The sequence below is a fragment of the Gouania willdenowi genome, chromosome 3 (genome assembly GCF_900634775.1).
Source record: "Gouania willdenowi chromosome 3, fGouWil2.1, whole genome shotgun sequence".
Taxonomy (NCBI): domain Eukaryota; kingdom Metazoa; phylum Chordata; class Actinopteri; order Blenniiformes; family Gobiesocidae; genus Gouania; species Gouania willdenowi.
Genome location: NC_041046.1, coordinates 12,847,161 through 12,869,048, shown reverse-complemented (window position 1 = coordinate 12,869,048; position 21,888 = coordinate 12,847,161). Strand labels below are relative to the sequence as shown.

General features: G+C 40.6%; 1 long non-coding RNA gene across 1 annotated transcript; it reads left to right on the top strand.

Annotated features, from left to right (window-relative positions):
• Positions 1–6,777: 6,777 nt before the first annotated feature.
• LOC114455549 (uncharacterized) lies at positions 6,778–21,460 on the top strand. The gene is made up of 3 exons (XR_003672694.1): positions 6,778–6,860; positions 12,039–12,106; positions 21,312–21,460. It is a non-coding gene; the product is annotated as an uncharacterized LOC114455549 (long non-coding RNA).
• The last annotated feature ends 428 nt before the right edge of the window (positions 21,461–21,888 follow it).

Sequence of the window (21,888 nt, the reverse complement as noted above, 5' to 3'; positions counted from 1 at the left end):
GGCGAGGTGACATTCCGCGGGTCCGGCCATAGTTCATCAGAACTTGTTTAACCAGTGATGGGCTGCAAGGAAAATGAGGTGGTTAAAAACACAACCTTTGTCGAAATACTAAATTTACCTCTCATTATACGTATATGAATCAGTCATTTGTACTCACTTGATACAAAATGATACCTGTTTCTTCTTCTTTCCCAAACTACACTGTGATACTGTTATTTACACTGTTGACTAGTGCCCTGCATTGCCACAGAACATACCTTTTTAATACTATCCTCAAGTAAACTTAAAACTGCTTGTGACAATAAATAATATTAATTTTACAACACCAGTAAAGACATAGTGTCGGCTTCATACATCAATAAATCTACAGTGTTTCTTCTACTCTCAAAAGTTGAAATTACCATGATTTCCTTGTTTCTTCACCAGAAAAAGAAGACAGTGATTTACGTGATTACATTTCTGTTCTGCTTTACTTATGGTGTACTCTCTCATATGTGGTCAATGTGGTTTTAGCTGGGTGTTTCTGTGAAATGCCAAAATATTAACATAAACCATTGTTGTGTCACCAACTTTCAATGTCACTTTGGCAGCATTTTGGGGTTACACTCCCATCAGTGGATGAGAACAACTTTTGGATGTACAGGTTATTGTCATTTATTATCACATACAACTTTACTGTAACGTGGGGTGGCAGTTGCTCTAGTGGTATCTCTAATTGAGTCCTTAGGCAACACACTTTACCCACATTGCAGAGATTTCCTTCTAGTCAGAGATAACAATATCTCTCTGTAAACAAAACATGTCAAGGTATCTTGTTGGCAATACCTGTGGCAGCACCTTTTCATTTTATTATCTCATTAGTCATAGGCAAATGCTATGTCACCATGGATTGGAGACGAGCTATTGACATAAACCCCAAACTGCTTAATGAGTACCAAGCATCCACAGTGCATGTTAAAGTACCACAGGGCACTGATGGTAGTGCAGCGCCAGCGCCTTAGCCTGTCTAAGAGCATTATTTCAGCCTTTTCTAATGTACCCAAGGGCTCATACTGTATGACCGGTTTGACCCAAATGAAGCCATTTCATCCTTTCAACTCTCCCTATGGACTCACAACAAGCATTCCGGCCGGGGAAGTTGCTGCTCAGAGTGTTCTGTGCCTTTGAGAACACTGACAGTGCGAGAAGAGCAAACATTTACCCTCTCCGCTGCAATATTGGCTTTGCTTCTTTGTCACTGGTATATGGACAATTTTTGTAAAACAAAGAAGAATAGCTGACAATGCAGGATCAACAGAAATGCACACCCAACAGAGGTGTTTGTTGTGAAGATCTAGCATAATCGAAAAAGGCAGGGCTGATGTCCATTGCGTGCAGGATGTAGCCAACCACACCCTGTAAAGTGCCTGGTTTTAAAATCTCAACTGTGAATCCTCGAGGGCTTGTGGGAGCATGGTAGATTACACAAAGTGCTCTCTGCAGTATGTATGAGAATTACAAAGTAGCCATCACCTGTTCAGCAAATGGATCCGGTGCTAATTAGGCATGAAAGTATGACCACAGCTGGAAATGTTAATTTAGTGATGACATTACCTGCTGTGTGAGCAGGTGATTTACACAGGACGTCCTTTGTTGTTTTAGGGAGTCATGTAGAGCATGCCCTATATTGTCACTGCAGAATATTGTGTATTTTATAACAAACAAATCCTCTTCTCTGGGTTTGCCATCTTCATCTTCTATAAACACTCCAAGGGTACAAGGGGTCCCACAACCTGGATCAAATATAACTTTTGTGTGTTTCATGCGTAGAAACACAATTTTCTCATATTTTGCATGCTGCAGGGCATAATATTTATTTGTGTAATGCAGCACAATACAATTTCTATTCATGTTGTATGTCACAAAATGTTGTGGTGCTGCCTGGTGGTAATTGCAAAGCAATCCATTTTCAATAGGAGTTATCACACTAACCATAACCCCAAACCCCATTCAATTCAAACACATTGAGTTTGAAAGTCATGTTCACAGCACAAAAAAAAAGGCAAAACTTGTAGTGGCACGCACAAAAGGCTAAACTATTTTTTTGTTATAGTCTCACGTTTATTGTGCTTGGAGAAAGCCCACTTAAACTCATATAACATGCAAACCTGCACAGTCATTATAGTCATAGAACAGTAAAACAGTTTTCTGCAGTAGCCAAAAGACCTGATGACATTTGTATTTGTTAATGCATGAAGCCACTATTTCTGCAGTTGTCTTTTGCTTAATTGAGTCTGCCAAATGTCAATGAATTGGGCCTTGCCTAATGAGAGGCTGTCAGAGGGCACACAACAAAGACTGGGAGGGGGTATCAGGAGAGCAGCAATCTGCTGACAGCAGGGAGCTCCACACCAGAAGAAAATAATAACCCTCATTTAGACAGTATTTCAGATACATCACACGGTAAGATTTGATGTGTTTTAATGAATTATCTGACATCATTGCCTAGCTCATGATCACTAAAGAGGACCTATTCACTATCGCAGAGTACAACTTTTGTGGGAGTTGGAAAGTTAGCATTGGACTGTATGTCTGAGTGACCATTGTTCAAATCGCAATAATCAAACACATTCATAGTAAAGGGACTTAGGGCAGGATCAAGAAATAAGACTTAATAGAGACTCGTTGGCCGTTAGGTAACTGCAGCCACCAGATAAGCATGCGAGGAGCCCGCAAGAACGTGTCAAATGACACATTCAGCATTATATCATGTCCATAGGACTGCGCAGGAAATCTGGACCACGAATTGCAGTCGATAATGCAGCACATACTCTATGTGTGTGGGCTCATCTTTTGGGTTTTGAATGCTTCATCACACACTAGCATGAAAAGACATAAAATTAATGTAGATTTTTTTCAAAAATCCTGCCCTAAGTTCCTTTAAAATATCACAGTGTTGGATGCAAGAAGGATTCAAAGCATCTGCCACTTATCTACACACCACTATGCCATCATATATTTTAAACAAATGAAAAATATATATATATCTCCATGCAAAAGCTATCTTGGATTAAAACTTTATTTTTTCAAGTCTAGTTAATTAAAACTCAGGGGTGTAGTTTGAAATTAGCAAGCTTATAAAATGATCAAAAAGAGCTGGATTTTTTTCAATTCATCGTACCATTGTTCACATTCTAGAACATTTTATACAGTGATGCTCAAGCATGAAGTTGAGGATTTAGCTGAGAACCAATCCTAGGAAGTGACGATTTCTTTTGTCAGTTACAAAACAAGTATTAAATGTAGACATAGTGGTTGAAAATAATAGCTCCAAGACAAAGTTGTGTGGAAAATGTTTCCTTATTTGCTGAAGTATATGTTTGTTAAAATTAACTAGAACACTGAACAGTCAGTAAGTCAGACAAGATATTACTCAACATCAATCCCTCAAAAAAAGCTAATAGAACTATTCAAGAGGATGCACTTTTTAAAAACAAAAAATAAAATTCAACAGGAATGGTTTAGAATAGATAGCCACCCTTTTAACATGTGCATCAATATCCAGGGGAGAAATCATTTAGCTTGTAGAACAAAAACCATTTCATCTCGGTACCTTAAAAACATTTTATGCACAATCTGATTTCTGCATGGAAGCGAACATTTATGGACGGAACATTAAACAATGCCTCAAGCTTAATTTAGCCTTTGGGGTGTACTACCCAACCTTGGAATAGTTTTAACAGAATGTCATCCTTTAGTAGTGTATTGACCTAAAAAGAAACTCAAGAGGTGGTTTATAACTTCACGAGTCTTCTAAGTGTACGCTTTAGCTGTTACACTCAAGAAAGAGATAAAAAGCAACAAGCAGAGGTCTGCTAAGATTTCTTGTTAAAGGAAATACCAACAGTGATTTTTCATTTTCAGGTTTGCCATGTTTTTGCCACCCTGAATAAGGTCACTTCAGGAAATTTTTTTACGCGTCTGAACCTGACACTGTAAGCCGTGCAGGAGCACTCCTTTCTCGTGAAAATTATGCCATAACTTGAGCTTTTGATTTGTAAAGTTATTTTCAAGGTTTACGGTAACTTGATATGCAAAGTACCTTGTGATGCAATTTTAGCTGAAGTGTTTTTTGTAGCTGGATTTGCAATTTGGATTTATATGTGGTTGTTGCTGCCTTTGGTCTTTCATTTTCCCTGTACTTTAGGTTTGCCCAAATATATCTGTTTCTACTTTTTCAGTTCCAATAAAGTCTTACTTTAAAATTGACAAGATTTGGCCTCCCATGAGTAACGGTTGACTTAATGCACTAAGACAGGGGTGCCCAATGGGACTTCAATGGTTCTACAGCACATGGTTGGTGAAAATGGAGGGAAGCAGGTCCAGATTCACCAGGAGGAATAGTTCTTTCCATCCAAGTTGGCTTGACCCGTATGAGATACCGCCTGGGGCTTGTTGGCAGGTTCAGGGTTTTTCACGTGCTGCAACATCTGGGAGGATTACCCCTCAATGACAAAGGGTAGAGTTACAATAATCTATTATAGATGTAACAAATGCATGGATTTGTTTTTCAGCATTACTCTGGGCCAAGATATTCCTGATTTTAGAGATATTATGGTGGTGGAAGAAGGTTGTCCTTGAGATTTCTATAATATGAGAGTTAAAAGACAAGCCCAAGTTTTTGCTCTGAAAATTTCTCTCTAAGGTGTTTTGGACCAAATAAAATCACTTCGGTTTTATCCTGGTTAAATAGGAGAAAGTCACGGCTCATCCAGGGTGTGATGTCTATAAGACAAGCCTGGAGTTTTAATAGCTGATTACCATCTGATTTACTTGACAGATAAAGCTGTGTATCATCCGTATAGCAATTTATATTATGTTCTCTGATAATGTTACCTAGTGGAAGGATATATAATGTAAAGAGTATTGGTCCCAAAACTGAACCCGTTTGAACTCCATGATTAACTCTGGCGTGAGCTGAGGAGAGATTATTAACATGAACAAAGTGGGTCCTGTCTGATAAGTAGGATTTAAACCAACCTAGCTCTGTGTCTTTAATCCCAAAACACTTTTCAGTCTCTGCAGCAATAAATGATGATCCACTGTATCGAAGGCTGCGCTGAGACGTAAGAGCACTAGAACCAAGACCAACCCTCTGTTTAAGGCTCTGTGATGGGCTCTAAAGCCTGACTGAAAGCTCTCGTATAAATTGTTCCTATGTAGATGATCACATAGTTGACCTGCAATGACTTTTTCAAGAATTTTGAAAACAAAAGGGAGATTGGATATTGGTCTATAATTGGACAAGTCACTTGGATCAAAAGTAGGTTATTTAAGGAGAGGTTTGATTACAGCGGTTTTAAAGGCCTGTAATACATAACCTGTTAGAGATGTGTTAATCCGGTTCACCATATTAGTGCTAATTATTGGAAAAACATCTTTAAATGGTGGAGTTGGGACTTGATCTAAAAGACAGGTTGTTGGTTTAGAAGCACTAACTATTGAGGTAAGTTCAGATAGACCAATTAAAGTGAACCTTTGTAAATAAAAGCTACATAATTGTGTGAAGAAACGTATGTTCATTAGTGATGTATACAGTATTTTCAGTTTGTCGTAGGCCTGCGTGAGCCATATCTGTACTGATTCATAAGAGGGAGTTACACAATTATACAGTGGTTCCCAAAAAAGTGCCCCCCCCCAATTAAGCAATTAAAGCTCATATTTTAGAAGTGTTTGCAGAGTCAATATATCTTAACGAATCCCTCTGCTTTTGTAGTGCTTGCTGCTTTAAAAGTTTTCTCTTTTTGTTTTCACAACTAGATCATTTTGGTGATTTATATAAGCTGCCTGAAACATTTGTCTCTGAAACTGCCGTATGTCTTTCACATGTTTTTTCTCTTCTTTTTTCAGACACGCAAACTTCATGTCAGTATGCCAGGCTGCCATTGGCTCTTGAGAGCTGGGTCTGTCTGTAATGTCCAAGCAAAGCTTCCCCTCTCAGCTTATGTTCAAAGATAAGTTTGAGCTTTGAGCTCGACGGCTGCAACAGGCTGTGCTTTAGAGCTCACAGTGCAGCCTGGCTGCAGACGTGAATGTGAGGAAAGAAAAAGACAATTTTAAGGAGTGAATATTGATTTACAGTCAACATTACAGACCCCACGCACTAACATCTACATTTCACGCAGCACTCACTGCAACACACTCTAGCTGCCCTCTCTAATCAGCTTCATAGCGTGCCCCCCACCCTACGCAGGACAGAGAGCACAGAATTACACACCAACTGTGCCCAACTCAGGCACGAGGGGTGCACAGCCTACTGCCGTGTTTTTCTTTGTGAGATGGCAGAATGAGCTGGGTCCTGTTCCCTCTCTCCTCTCAGGCACGTTTATCTTACTGAACCCTGGCCTTGAATAATAACAAAGTTTGATCCAGCCTCTCTCCTCCGAGAACACACCTTAAATAATTTACACAACTCTGCCACTAGGTGCCATGAGGCTGGGCACTCAAAATTGGGTCCTATGTGTGAAAGGCAGAGGTAGTTGAATACATTGGAATGTTATGAAGCATAGCATTCCCTGAAGTATCATCATATTATATGCATTAAATTTTAACATGTACATAACTCGCTGTAAAAGTGGTCAGATCTCTGGGTTTTGTATGCCCACAGATGGGAAATAATTTTGTTTTTGTACCTTCAGTCCTGTAGCTTCGGCACTGTCCCCCTTGCTTCAATTCTATTAGTTGCCCTCCTGAGAGGCTGAGCAGCAGCTGTCCTCGGCCAATCATCCATCACTGAGTCCACTGGTTGTGGGTGCAGGAAAATATCAGTGAACTGCAGCCCTATTCATCAGCCTACAGAAACTGTGCGACAGCTGAAGGAGGTAATGAATTTATTCTACAAACAGCAGGCTCTTATGGAAAGCCAATTGAGCATATATCCTATACTAGTGAGGTCTTTGACTACACTAGTTTACTAGTAGAACACTGAAACATGTACTAGTAAACTAGTACAGAGGAAAAATCCCTACATGTTAACTAGTAAGGTGCTAAATATCCACTAGTTAACTAGTGGAGCCTCAAAATGTTTACTAGTTAACTAGTTAGAGCCAAGATGTCCACCAGTTAAACTAGTTTGACTATTTTAACCTTACTAGTTAATGTGTTAGGATACACAGGTTTTACAAGGTAACTAGTAAATGCAAAAAGGTTCACTAGTTATACTAGAGGCTCTAAATGTTCACGAGTTAACTAGTAAGAGAACATATGTCCACTAGTTGCACTTAAATTGTTTTTATGAGTCATATTAGTGAGTATGAGTTAACTCGTGAGACTTAAATGTTTTACTAGTAGACTAGTTAGATCTAAAATGTCACTAGTAACACTTCTTGAACAAAATGATGATGAGGAGGTGGGGAATATGTGAAGATTGAGGCTTCCAATAGGCTCTCAAAATAAAAATAAAAAAATAACATCAAATCAGGACCCAAGATTTTGTTAAAACTCCACCCACCTCATTTACATATTGCACACTAGTCAACCAGTTGGTTTAAAGGATTTAAACGAGTAAACTAGTTGATATCTGTCTTCATCTTACTAGTTAACTAGTTAAACTCAATGTCAACTAGTTATACTAGTGAAGAATTATTTTTGTGTTCTAGGTAACTAGCAGTGTTGGGAACGTTACTTTAAAAAAGTAATTAGTTATAGTTACTCACTACTTGTTCCAAAAAGTAACTGAGTTAGTAACTGAATTACTCTATAATAAAACTAACTCATTACCAAGTAAAGTAACTATTTGCGTTACTGTTAAAAAAAAAAGTTGCTATATGTCAAAGAATTCATTTTTTAGATGCGTGTCGTTGTGAGGTGCTTCATTAAATTAATTCCTGGATATAATGAACACTTCACATGCATGTTCTTGCCTTTGACCACAATTAATTTAAAGTAGTGTTTGTATCGCCACCTTAAAAATGACAACTCTTTATCAGACGTTGTCTCTGCTGCTTCATCAAATCTGTAATGGTTGTGTGCGTGTGTGTGCGTGTGTGTGTGAGTGTGCGCGTGTGTGTGTGTGTGGCGCGTGTGCTAGCACATGAGTTATTCTTAGTTAGCCAGGCACAACGGTTCGGACGCTGAGCAGGTGAAGATGATTAAAGCTGATCACGTTCTCAAGGAGCAACACGAAGTACGGACAGAGCTTCACAGGCACAGCCAAGTTAACGGGCACTAGAGGTTCTGTATTTAGGAGTCAGTGATGATTTGCGTTGTTTTAGAGGGTGTTTGTGGTGATTTAAGAAGAGTTTAATGCAGCCAGGACAGGAGGAGAGAGGGCGGTCCCCATAAAAAACGTTCTGTGCACCACGGTGATGGTTTCCGAGTTTAAACGTTTTTATTGGTCGATTCTGTAATTCCGTCTGCGATTCCGTTAACGTGGATTAGTACCACTAGTAAGAGCCAAAAACGCCACTAGTGCTACTAGTAAGAGCCAAAAATGCCACTAGTAGTACTAGAAAGAGCCAAAATTGCCCACTAGTGCCACTAGTAAGAGCCAAAATCGCCCACTGGTAGTACTAGTAAGAGTCAAAAATGCCACTAGTGTTATTAGTAAGAGCCAAAAACGCCACTAGTACTACTAGTAAGAGCCAAAACAACCATAAATGATGTGCATATAAAGCACAAAACAGCTGCTCCAAAATTAAAACAGTAATTTTTCAGCCTTCACACAGTAATGTAAAGTAAGCTGTGCGTATTCCAGGAGCACATTCTGCTGCTGAAAATGCTTATAAAAATAAATGTGGAAAAACAAATTCACAGCATTTTTCTCAGCTACACAATGCTAAACATATCAGGCTAACGTGCTGCTGTTAGCGATGACTCAGCAGCAGTGACAGACTTCTTATATACGACAACATACCGTGCAATAGCTTTGCTGATCTGTCCTTGGATAACAGTCACAGTCCGTTAAAATCCATACGCTGTTGTTTCGGTGCAGAGGCTTCCCTCACGTCCACCAACGCAGCGTTAACTTAGCTTCACCGATGCATCTTTTGAGTAAAATATACAGATACAGATGAGTAAAATAATGAGCATATTTCCACTCTGAGAAGCTCGTCCTGCTCTTGCATTGGTGCACGTGATGTAAACAGAAACACGCTGACAATGCTTCTTCTTCTTCTGATGAAGAGGAGCCAAACAGTCCATTATTGGGATTTATCAATCATTGAAGCACGCAAAAATAATTAATTCCACATTTATTGTGAACTGATTCAATGGAAGTAAAAGAGTGGAACTAATGTGCGCAGGTGATGGCCTAACCCGGTCCCTTTTAGGAGGGGGTTTCCGCCCCTTCCGTCAGAGAAAACCTGGGAAGAGAAATGTGCAGCTCGTGTCTTCATTCCTCTGAATCCTTTACCTGTGTTTTCCAGACACCAAAACCAAAATCCTTTTGTTGCTGTGGTCCGTAACCCGAGGTTTCCCCTGGATACGTCTCCGCTGCGCCACGGCACCGATCCAGTATTTCACCGCTGTCCGCCGTCCGGTAATTCACACCGGTTGCGTTTGGAGTGCGCTGTGGTGCGCTCCGGTTGAACGACTGTGACGTCACGAGACAGAGCAGTTCTCACAATATTTATATAATTGCGCGAGAACGCAATTAAATGTATGTGTTATAAACGCAACAATAAACAGATAAACAGGTCAGTGTTCCTCACGAAGGAGAACAAGAAGATGGACTCTGGATTTGTCATAGACACATTTTTAATCAACAGCCAACAGAGAAGAGATAAAACTGCACCAGTAAAACATGAACTAAATCAAAGTTGCTGCAGTTTACAGTGTAGTGACAGTATGAGAGGAATCAATATAGTGGATGTGAATTTGTTTTTACACATTATGACGTTTTGGTGATGTATTTACTTGAAATATAATCTGAAGTGTTTTATTTTGAAAAGTTACCCGATATTTTATTGCGGAGTACGTGCTTAATTTCCTGTTTAGCTTCATTTGCTGTGTGTTGATTGATGCGTCGTACTCCGGTGTCTGCCAGAAATAGAAGCCCTGCGTATATCTGGTGCAGGGCACCGGACTACCGCATCTGGGAAGGAGCAGACACGCACCGCAGCGGACCCGGTGGAAATTAACACATAGACTAAAATGGAAACCTATCAGCTCCGGTGACACGGCGGTGGCGTTCCGCAGCGGAGCCGCATCCAGTGGAAATTGGGGGTAAGCCTTGGGACCAGTAACATTACCGCCCAACAAAAAATCTTTAGTAAGAGTTTTTTTTTTTAGCTTTAGTCAAAAATGATCGGTCATTACACATGAATGGGATAGACCACAATTTGTGTAAAAAAAGCAGAAAAGAGTTTAGATACATTCTAAGTAAATAGATGGACAAACACAGGAGCACCTCGGCATGCCTCAGACCCTTTGCCCAATAGTCTCTCTGCCACGGGAACAACACTTGTACTGTAGACAGTTCTTGCTAACAGTTGCAAACATTCTTTCAAAATATGAAACTTTTCCCATAGCTTTGTTGGATAGGCCTTGCTCATATTTCATCATTTAACAAATCAGACTTCTGATTCCATATTTAATTACCACACTTTTAGTGAGAATGGGTTTGAGTAGGTTTTAGAAGCTGAAGATTACACAGAATATAAGCAGACCATGAATAAAAAGATGAGGAGGGATCTATTAATGAAGAGACAACCATGCTGGAGCTACCATCACATTTAAATCCAAGAATGGGAATAAATCAAGGTTTTCATCCCTACATTCAGGTGGGGATGACGGTGTTCACAAAATGTGTGGGTTTTGTGAGTGTGTAAGAATTTGAAATTGTTTTGAAACAAATTTAAGTCTATGATAAATGGTACACTCTTGTAGTCAAAAAATTCCAGAAATCACGTTCTTTCTAACTTGATTTCAAGCTGTATAGGCTTAGATCAATGAGTCAGAGAGCCATAAATAAATAAAGAATGGAATTTGTCCTCTGCATTTAACCCATCCCTGAGGAGCAGTGGGCAGCCATTTTTGCGGCGCCTGGGGAGCAGTTCGGGGTTAAGGGACTTGCTCAACATCCCACAGTGATATAGCATTGCTATATTATCATCATATTTATTGCCATTGTATTAGCATTGCTAAATTATCATATTACCTTATTATTTACTGGTATTCATTACAGTATTTTAGGGTTAGGTTATTTTGTTATTGCTGTTATTACTATTACTATTATTATTATTATAGCCATTACTATTATTACTACTTTCACTATTATTATCTCCATCTAATCGTACTACTACTGTATTATTTAATTTAGTTTATTATTAATAGTTTTTAGCAAATTACATTGTTTTGTTATTGCAATTATTACTATTATTATCATTATAACATTACTTTTATTACTATTACTATTTTCACTAAAAATATTATATCCGTATCATTATCTATATTATTATCAGGGCTCTACACAAACTTATCCAGTGGTAGCACTGGTGTGACCAACTTTCTCTGTTAGTTGAGGGGGTGTACAGTATAGCCATGCATGCTGATGAATAGTTGACTTAACTAGCGTACTGTAGTTTTGTATGAAGTAAAGATTGACAGTGACTCAAGATATTGTTGCACAATGTTTTAGTGTCAATGTTAAGTTTTTCTGTAACAAGCAGTGGCTGAAGTAATTATATTAATACATATATAATTTTAAACGACATAACAAAAACTTTTTATTAACAGCAAAGCATAACAAGTTAACAATAGGCCTATTATTAGCACTCATAACATCCACAGTATGCGTCTACATATGTTATGTTTATAGTTAAGAAAGCTATGCTAAAGCTAATCGCATGGTGCCTGAGGTAGTCTCGCAAGAATCCGTCAACAAGCTTTGCGGCATTTCCATAAAACTACGTTTTTTTCAGTAGTCTGTGTGGTTAATAAACATTGATATTTTCTATCTTTGACCTGGTTCTGGATTGATAACAGTAGTTAAAAAAACTGTTGACAAATACGTTTGAACTTATAAACTTTTTTACTTAAACTTTTTCACTTTTTAACAGAATTTTAAGCAGAAACCAAGGAGTTAAACCAAGATTTAACCCCGGAAACTCCTGCGCCTGGAGCATTGGTAAGCTATATGCATTTAACATTCAGTCTCTAACACACTCTCACACTCGCTCACTCAGTAAGAGGTGGGGGGAAGCTAGCTAATAGTTCTCTCAACCCTCACGCTACTCATAATCCAAGGGTGTGCATCCATTGTTATTGACCTTTTTGGTGATTACGTTTCAAAAATTTTATTTTAAACTAAACGGGGGTTAAACCAAAAGGGACTTGCAAGGTGGGAGGAGCATCTGATTTACGCACTACTATTACTATTCTACAAATCACTTTTGGTTGTATCATGTCAAAAAATCGACATGCAGAAAAAGAGCGGAAACGTGAGGCAATGCACCAGGCACGTGATGCTGAGTCACCTGAAGTCCGAAATGCCCGCCTGGCTAGCAACTCTACGCGCGGGGCAACATGCTGTACAGCGGAAACAGGTGAAGAACGGAAAAATCGCCTGGCCAGCAACGCTGCGTGCGAGGCAACACGTCGTGCAGCTCAAACAGGTGAAGAGCGGAAAAATCGCCTAGAGAGCAACGCTGCGCACGAGGTAACACGCCGTGTAGCAGAGACGAGTGAAGAATGGAATAATCGCTTGGCGAGCAACGCTGCGCGCAAGGTAACACGCCGTGCAGCAGAGACAAGTGAAGAACGGAATAATTGCTTGGCGAGCAACGCTGCGCGCAAGGTAACACGCCGTGCAGCAGAGACGAGTGAAGAATGGAATAATTGCTTGGCAAGCAACACTACACCCGAGGTAACACGCCGTGTAGCAGAGACGAGTGAAGAACGGAATAACCGCTTGGCGAGCAATGCTGCGCGCGAGGTAACACGCCGTGCAGCAGAAACACCTCAGCAGCAGGAGGACCGACAAGCATGAGATGCCCTGTGCCATCAAGAAATGCGTCGTGCACGCGCAGAACAGGCACGCAAAAACAATTGCAACCTTGCTCGGTGTGATGACATAGACTTTTTTAAAGAGGAGATTTATGGTGATTTCACACATACACTCAGTATCACCTCACTGTTTGAGTGTCCTACATGCGTACATTGCAATGCCTATGTATGGAAAGAGGAGAGGAAGGGATTCTGTTGCGTGTCTGGAAAAATAAACAAATAGACCTCACATACAATCCCACTAATCCTAAACCTGGCTCAATCCCACCACAGCCTCCAAATGCTATCAAGGACCTTTTCATGAATCAAAACTTTGTTAAAAAAGCTAAATAATACAACAGTGCATTGGCAATGGCAAGCATTGGCATAAGAAAGATCGCTATTCCTGGTTTCAACCCAGGCATACGAATACAAGGAAAAGTTTTTCATTTCATTGCCGGCCCCCTCCTGAACAGGGTCAAATGCCCAACTTTGCTCAGATCTGCTTTCATGATCCTTCTCATGAAGTGGAATTACGCCATACTCATGCCTCAAACAGTGATCTGAATGAAGAATTCTTGCTTAGAGCACAAGAGGCCATTCACAGGTGCAACCCATATGTACAACAGTTCAAGTCAGCAATTGAGTACATGAACTAAAATGACACTGCTGATGATCTGAGAATTGTCCTAACAGCTCACTCTCGCCGTCGTGATCTTCATTGTGGCACTGTGAATCTTCCGTCACTGGACAGCGATGTTGCAGTCATTGCTCCAGGAACCACTCCTGCTGAGCAATTTGGAAAGCTGGCTGTCACTCTTCACCTCAGAGGAGGACAACTTCAGAAAATTGATGCCATTCATCCAGCATATGATCCGCTATCATATGTGCTTCTTCTGCCACAGGGCTCTCAAGGATACCACACTGAACTGATAGATGGCACACCAACAAACTTTTACCAATTCCACTTTCAAGTGCGCAACACTGATCATCACTTTAATTTGCTGCATCGTGATGGAAAACTCACACAACAGTATGTATGTGACATGATGGCTAAAATTGAATCACACCATCTCAGCTGGATTCGCCACAACCAGAAATCCATCAAGGCAGAAAAATACAATGTCATTGTTGATGCCCTGAGTAGTGACACTGAGATCATCCCGGGATGCCTAACCATACTGCCCCCCACGATTTATGGATCACCAAGATGATACGCCAAAGAATTCCAAGATGCCATGGCCTTGTTCAGAGTCAAAGGCAAACGAGACTTCTTCCTCACCTTCACTTGCAACCCCAACTGGGCTAAGATTAAAAGAAGGTCAGCAGACCCATCAAAGACCAGACATCACTGCCAGAGTATTCCACATGAAGGTGGAAACTCTACTCACAGACCTTCAATGCACACATGCGACACATTGTGTACCCAGATGTATTTCAACACTTCACATACACAGGAAAGACTTTTCAATTGCGAAAAAAAAAGACTAAATTCCCATGATTATCGCATGGCCGACACCGTTGGACGCATTCCACACACTGCTGAACTACTATTCATAGTAGTGAATAAAATGTATAAAGTTAAAATCAGCACCATGCTACAATACAGATGGCGTTGTTTGGAAAGAATGTTATCACCATTTGAAAGCTTGACAGCTGAGGGAATGAAAGTCCTTGAGTAACATTTGTTCTTTTCCACTGCACAGCATATAGTAGGACTGATGGCAAGACATGAAGAGCTGCTTGTTACTGGGTGTATAGCCTCGCCTTGTTTACAGTTCAACTAGAAGTTCAACTCTAATTCTCTGTGCTATAATCAAGGTTTTGTAATGCAGTGCAGTCCCAGAAATGTCCAGTGACGTGCTGTGAGCACTAGGGTAGGATAGGCAGGGCGTTGCAAATCAAGACCATCAATGTTGACACCAATGACAATTTCATATGTTTCTGCAGGCAAGTGTTAATCAAACAAAACCAACATCGTAAAACACCATTGAAGAAACAATTATTCAATAGCAGCCCCCATACTCTCCCAACAAGATATATTTAATGACGCGGCAGTGCATCCGTCGTTTGTTGGAAACACAGAAACGCGGAGAAAATGACAACAACTCGGAACAGCCTCAGTGAGGCACATCCACAAAGCCAATCTTTCCTTTTGAACCATTCACTGTGGAAAGTACAAACAGGATTATAAGTAGAAAATGAATCACTATTCTAAACTAATCTAGACAAACTATTGTAAAATCAAAGAATAAAATCATGAAGCGAGCTCATAAAAACAAAGAGGGAAAGACAGACAGGGGAGAATGGACAAACATATATGACATGGTGGAAACATATAGTGTGTTTGTAGGAATGGGTGTTTGTATGAGGGTGTACTGCGGTTTAAGTGAGTCAGTTCTGCTGGTTCAATGCTCACTGGTCCATGCCTTGAGATGCGGTCCGGTTTGGACCTGGAGGCGTTTTGGGTTTGCAGGAACAATGTTTTTGTAACAGGAGCTGCGCTGACATGCCGCCGTTCAGTTCTGTTCCTCTCGACCGATCCACAACCCCTTCTGGGTTGATCGCCACCAGTTTCAGACTAGGGGGAACCACGATTTTGATCCGCGGTTCAGAAGGAAGGTCGGCTTACAGGTAAGCTGTTTTGCATCTTACGCTTTTACTGCAAGCAAGGTTTGTCCGAACCTCTGGTGGTTGTGTCTTAAAAATGTAGCTGTTTCAACTACAAATGGGACCTTTTCATCGACCAACGAGCACCTCTGACACCGCTATCATTGTGGAATGTTTATGTGCCATAAAGAGTAGCACGGTACCAACATTGGCAACCAGGGCTGTTCCTAACCAGCTCTATGCATGTGTGAATCCATGGGGGACCACATTGTCTGGCCTGCGTAGGTGTGAACTGCACCGCAGGGGGGGTAACGGCCCAATGATCCCGCTGGAAGAGGTGGGCCAAACGGCATGCGCACACACAACCCGACTCTACCCGCGCGCAAAACGTGATGACGTTGGTAGTGCGCGACGCTTTATGGCACATAAACATCCGCATTCCGCAATGATAACGGTGTCAGAAGTGCTCCTTGGTCGATGAAAAGGTCAAAGATAGTGTTACCTGATATATATATACAGTATATACAGTATATAAACGACACCACAGAGAACTCATGGAGGCAGAGGACAACGTGACCGTCAGGACTTCTCTTTGCTCAGCCGACAGCGGGACAGTAACGGAGTGTAGCAGCTCATCATCGGGTCCGGGTATTTCCGAGGGTAGAAATATACATATAAACATATTACTGGTATAATAACCCATATAAACCAAAAAATATGGAAATGGGACATTTTACTGCTGCAAATGTATAACATATTACTGGTATTTTGAACTGACTCACTTAAACCGCAGTACACCCTCATACAAACACCCATTCCTACAAACACACAATGTTTCACACATCCACCATGTCATATATGTTTGTTCGTTCTCCCCTGTCTGTCTTTCCCTCTTTGTTTTTATGAGCTCGCTTCATGATTTTATTCTTTGATTTTATAATAGTTTGTCTAGATTAGTTTAGAATAGTGATTCATTTTCTACTTATAATCCTGTTTGTACTTTCCACAGTGAATGGTTCAAAAGGAAAGATTGGCTTTGTGGATGTGCCTCACTGAGGCTGTTCCGAGTTGTTGTCATTTTCTCCGCGTTTCTGTGTTTCCAACAAACGACGGATGCACTGCCGTGTCATAAAATATATTTTGTTGGGAGAGTATGGGGGCTGCTATTGAATAATTGTTTCTTTAATGGTGTTTTACGACGTTGATTTTGTTTGATTAACACTTGCCTGCAGAAACATATGAAATTGTCATTGGTGTCAACATTGGTGGTCTTGATTTGTAACGCCCTGCCTATCCTACCCTAGTGCTCACAGCACATCACTGGACATTTTTGGGACTGCACTGCATTACAAAACCTTGATTATAGCACAGAGAATTAGAGTTGAACTGCTAGTTGAACTGTAAACAAGGCGAGGCTATACACCCAGTAACAAGCAGCTCTTCATGGCTTGCCATCGGTCCTACTATATGCTGTGCAGTGGAGAAGAACAAATGTTACTCAAGGACTTTCATTCCCTCAGCTGTCAAGCTTTCACATGGTGATAACATTCTTTCCAAACAATGCCATCTGTATTGTAGCATGGTGCTGATTTTAACTTTATACATTTTATTCACTACTTTGATTAACTGTTTATTGTTTTTTGTGCATTGATTACTAAGATACTGAAAATCCTATATTTGAATTAAATAATTTGCTACACTTGTATATAATACAGTAGTCATGACTCTCAGGTGGTTATATACCAATCATTTAACTTTAAATATTCAATTGGAATGTAAATGTCAGGTTCTATAACTAAAAGGTGTTCGCTGTTAAGATGACCTTTGATTAGGGTCAAACATCAAAATGACATGTGCACACTCTGCGGGCTGAGAAACAGGAGCATGAGTGATGACTCCTGTGCTTTTATGAGGGTCTTTGCTGAGCTTTAAGAGTGATGGAAGCTGTGATGAAGCAGCCTCCAGTTATCCAGGCAGCCTGAGAGCATCCAGCAACAGAGAGTAAATCATTCAGCTATCACGCCAGAGAAGAAGCAGCCTCATTTCTAAATGAAAATCTTTCCAGCCAGGCTGTGGGATCATTTTTTGATGCATATGCCACGGATTCTTCCTCTTCGGTATGTTTTGTAAGACATTCCACTGTAGATCAGCTGTCAGAGCAGTGCCTGATATGACTTTAATCAGCAAATTGAAAAGGTGCATCCATCACCATTATAAAGAAGCTTTTGTGTTCTGTTGATCTTATGTACACAAGTGCTTACGCTTAACATAGATCACAAGAAAAAGAACAATTTCTGTAGTTTTTATGTATTTATTCACATCCTGGCTCTGATGCAGCTTTTAAAAGTTCCTCTGTTGGACTAATTAGAGCTGCACTGGCTTATCCCTCCGACTATTGTGGTGGTTATGGAAGCGTGTCTTCTGGGACACTCTATTTCTCACACAGTAAGCATCTTTTTTTCCCTAGATATCACTGCTGATATAGTTGTGATAGGAACAACAGAAAAGTATTAGCTATTATATGCTTAATTGCCTGAAAACAGCTTGTGAGGCATCTTGCCCAATGACATGCTGGGGAAGAAAGCGAAAAACATGTGAATTTGTGCCACGGCTCAGCTGTAATGTCTGTAGTGGAAGATTTTAAGAAAAAAAAAAAAAAAAACATTTACATGAACTTTGGTAAAATGCACCTCAAATGATCCTTTTGAGCAAAACACTCCTTCCACATTAACCTTAACCCCACAAACTGTCTCTGTTGTATCTTCTATCTCAGCTGCCAAATCATTTTGATTCAATCATCTACAACACTTGGGAGACAGATGGAGCATCTGTGTAAAATTCCATGCCAGAACAAACTCATCAAAGAAGTCCAATGAAACCTGTGTCCTTTTGGCTGTGAAAAGGCAGCGCTAACCGCTGATCCACAATGGCTGGTTGGCATAAAGTCAACACAGTCAGGCAGCATCATTCCATGACGGCTGGAGGACATTCCGACTCCCACTCCCTGCAGTGAGCCATCCCACCTGACTCATTTGCTTGACCTTGACAACCAAGTCACTGTGACTCTGATAGTGTATATGTAAGCACCCTGGGGAGACAGCCTAACCACCGCATTCACTAATCTACTCTGTAAGGAGCCCAGGCCTCTGCCTCCCTATGGCCTACTCATTAGAACAGGTTATATTTGCTTGTGTTGACAGGTTGTGCAGCATGTAAGCAGGACATAACTTAACAAAGAAGAAAACCCTGTCAGGTGTAGCACAAAGGATCGAAAGCTTTGTTTTTGTATTACAGCTGATGTTTTGCTTCCTTTGCAAAAAGGCCTGGCCTATTTACCGGCATTGGAAAGGGCAAAAAAAAACCCATTTTGGGGATATAATAAAGGAAAGCCTTACTCTTGGTTGTACCCAGTGATGTGCCGTGACCACTGGGGTTGGGTAGGCACATTGCAAATCGAGACCATCAATGACAATTTCATATGTTTCTGCCAGCAAGTGATAATTAAATTCAAATCAACTTTATTTGTATGAAGCCATTTACAACATTCATCTCAATGCACTATAAAATTCATAATAAGAAAGAAAAAACCCAACAAGATTTACATGAACAAGCATTTAGCCATCTAACAAAATCAACATCGTAAAACACCATTAACTCATTCAGTGCCAGCCATTTTCAGATTTTCTACCCCCCTCAGTGCCAGCCGTTTTTGAGCATTTTGACTGATTTTTAAAGACCCACAGAATATTTTCTACTATGACTATCTGAAATCTGACACCAGATTCTGAAAGATTGAAAATTTGTTTCTGGCTTGTTTCGTTCTTTTATAATCAGAATAGATTAGAGCAAGTTTTACACAAATCTTTAGTTTCAGAGCAAAAAGCTGAGAAAACAGGCTTTTACTAAAAAAAAAAAACCCTGTCAGTGACTTTAAAGCTATTTTTTGCTTTAGTGACAACTCTAACATCTGAACATTGTTTCCTTATATATAAAAAAAAAAAAAAAACGGGCTTTTGATGGCAAAATTATTATTATTTTTCTATCTGGGTCAGAGTTGAATGGATTTCTTACTGTATTTTGGCATTTTGGCGTTCCTCCAACTTTCTCTCCCGTCAGTCTGCACACACGCAACTTCCTCTTCCTCCCGGGCATGCAGAATGTCACTGCGTTCACCAATTTTTTGTATTGTTTTATCTCACCATCGCCACACTATGAGTTCCACACATGCTCTGGTCGAGTATGCGCTGCTGTACGCTGCTGGGAACGTCAACTCTGTACGTAGCGCCATTTTCTGTCTCGTAAACGCCGTTCCTCCTCTCCCTCTTAGCTCTGCTGAGCATGGATGATCTACCATCCAAAGGTGCGCTGCTACAGTACCTCCCACATGTCACCTATTATTTTGATATCTGGCTCAAAGGCTGGGGGTATTTTGTAACCCCCCCTCCTCTCGACACGCAGCGATGACCCGTTTAGCCCTATTAGTCGATGGTTTTATCTCACCATCTCAACATTATCAATAATCCACTCAGGTCCACACATTCTGTGTTAGTATGTGGAGCTGTGAGCTGCGCGATACGTCACAATATCACTCTGTAGCGCCATAATCTCACTCGTTCCTGCTTCTCCTCCCCAGCTAATGGTAGCATCAGTGCCTAATCTCTCGTCTAAAGGTGCACTGCTGCCATCTTCATGGCACAGTTGGTCACTACATCACCACACAGCTTAGATATTGATAAGGGATCTCTGCCAGGGTGTTTTCTTGTAACCCCCGTGAAAAAACGCAATTGATGAATTATCTCGTCAATGGCACTGAGCGTTTGGATTTGAAATGATGAGTTATCTCATCAATGGTACTGAGTGAGTTAAAGAAACAAACAAATATTTAACATAGCCTCCATACTCTCCCAACAAGAAATATCTCATGACACGGCAGCTCATCCTTTGTTTGTGTTGGAAACATAGAAACACGGAGAAAATGACGACAACAACAACTCGGAACAGCTTCAGTGAGGCGCATCCACAAAGCCAATGTCAGTGGGTGGCCTTGGGGTTGGGGGCGGTGGCGGTTCCAGTTCCTCGGCTCCTAGGTGCTCTCTCGGGTGTGTTTGTGGGGGGCAGTCGCTGCCTCTCGGCTTGGTGTCTTGGGGGCATCTGGGGGGCTGCTCGGCCGGGGGGATTGCCTGGGCTCCCTGGCCCCCGCTCTTTCTGCTAATCTGGCTGCGTCCTGGAGTCCGGAGCAGCATAGAGAGCTGCCTTTGGACGTAAATGGTTGTCATCTTGGGGAACTGACTGCTCATGCGCAAACACATAAAAACACGCTATGAAAACAGAGGCAGAGCAGCAACGTGTCTTTGGGAGGGGGCGTGGCCTCCTCCTGCCTGACTGCAGAGTGAGACGGCAGCCGTTCCAGGAAACAGCGCTGTTTAGTAATTTGGGCAATGAAACCCACTAAATGCGGACACTTTCAAACTTATTGGTACTGTAGCCTATCGGAAATGGAAAAATAAATAATTTATAATTATATTATAATTAAAACAAATAATCAAAATATCACTTCACCCTTGGGTAGGCACTGCCTACCTTGCCTACCCTGTTGTACCTACATCGCTCCCATGACATAAAACAGAAAATCTTTATTGATTTGTGTAAGACAAGATATTTTTTGTCTTGATGAAATGATCCAAAAAAGATGGTGGTAAACATTTCAGTTTTTCAGTCCTTCTTTCTTTGTCTTTTAGAGTAAAAGGCCCTCTGGATGGTATGTCCATGAAGAAATTCTGAATCCCTCAACACCTGCATATTAATAAGCCTGATGTTAGTTGACTTTTTTTTAGCATATGGCACATTAGGATTAAACTAGTACAGTCCCTGTACTAGTTTGTTCATATGGGAGCATAAGGGGTATAATTGCGGGTGCAAAATGTGGGTGCAATTTTTCTGGTTTAATTCTATTGGACATGTGTTTGGTGTATTTTTCTGTAATGTATGTTTTATAGAGACATGTGTATTATTGTATCTTTCTGTGATTCAAGAGTCATTTTGTGTATTTTTTGTGTAAATATTTAGTTTTGTGTATTTTTGTATAGATATTTACTTTTGTGTATTTTGAGTCATTTTCATATTTTTGTTGTATTTCTCTGTAATGTATGTTTTTTGGAGTAATGCGTATTTTTTTATCTTTCAGTTGTGTTGTTGTGCATTTTTTGTATAATTGTTTTATGGTTGCTAGTAAGGTCCCCGTAGTAAGTATGTATTGATATAGTGGGAGCTTAAGTAGAGTTGTCAATTATGGCCAAATGAGTATGTGTTTGAAGG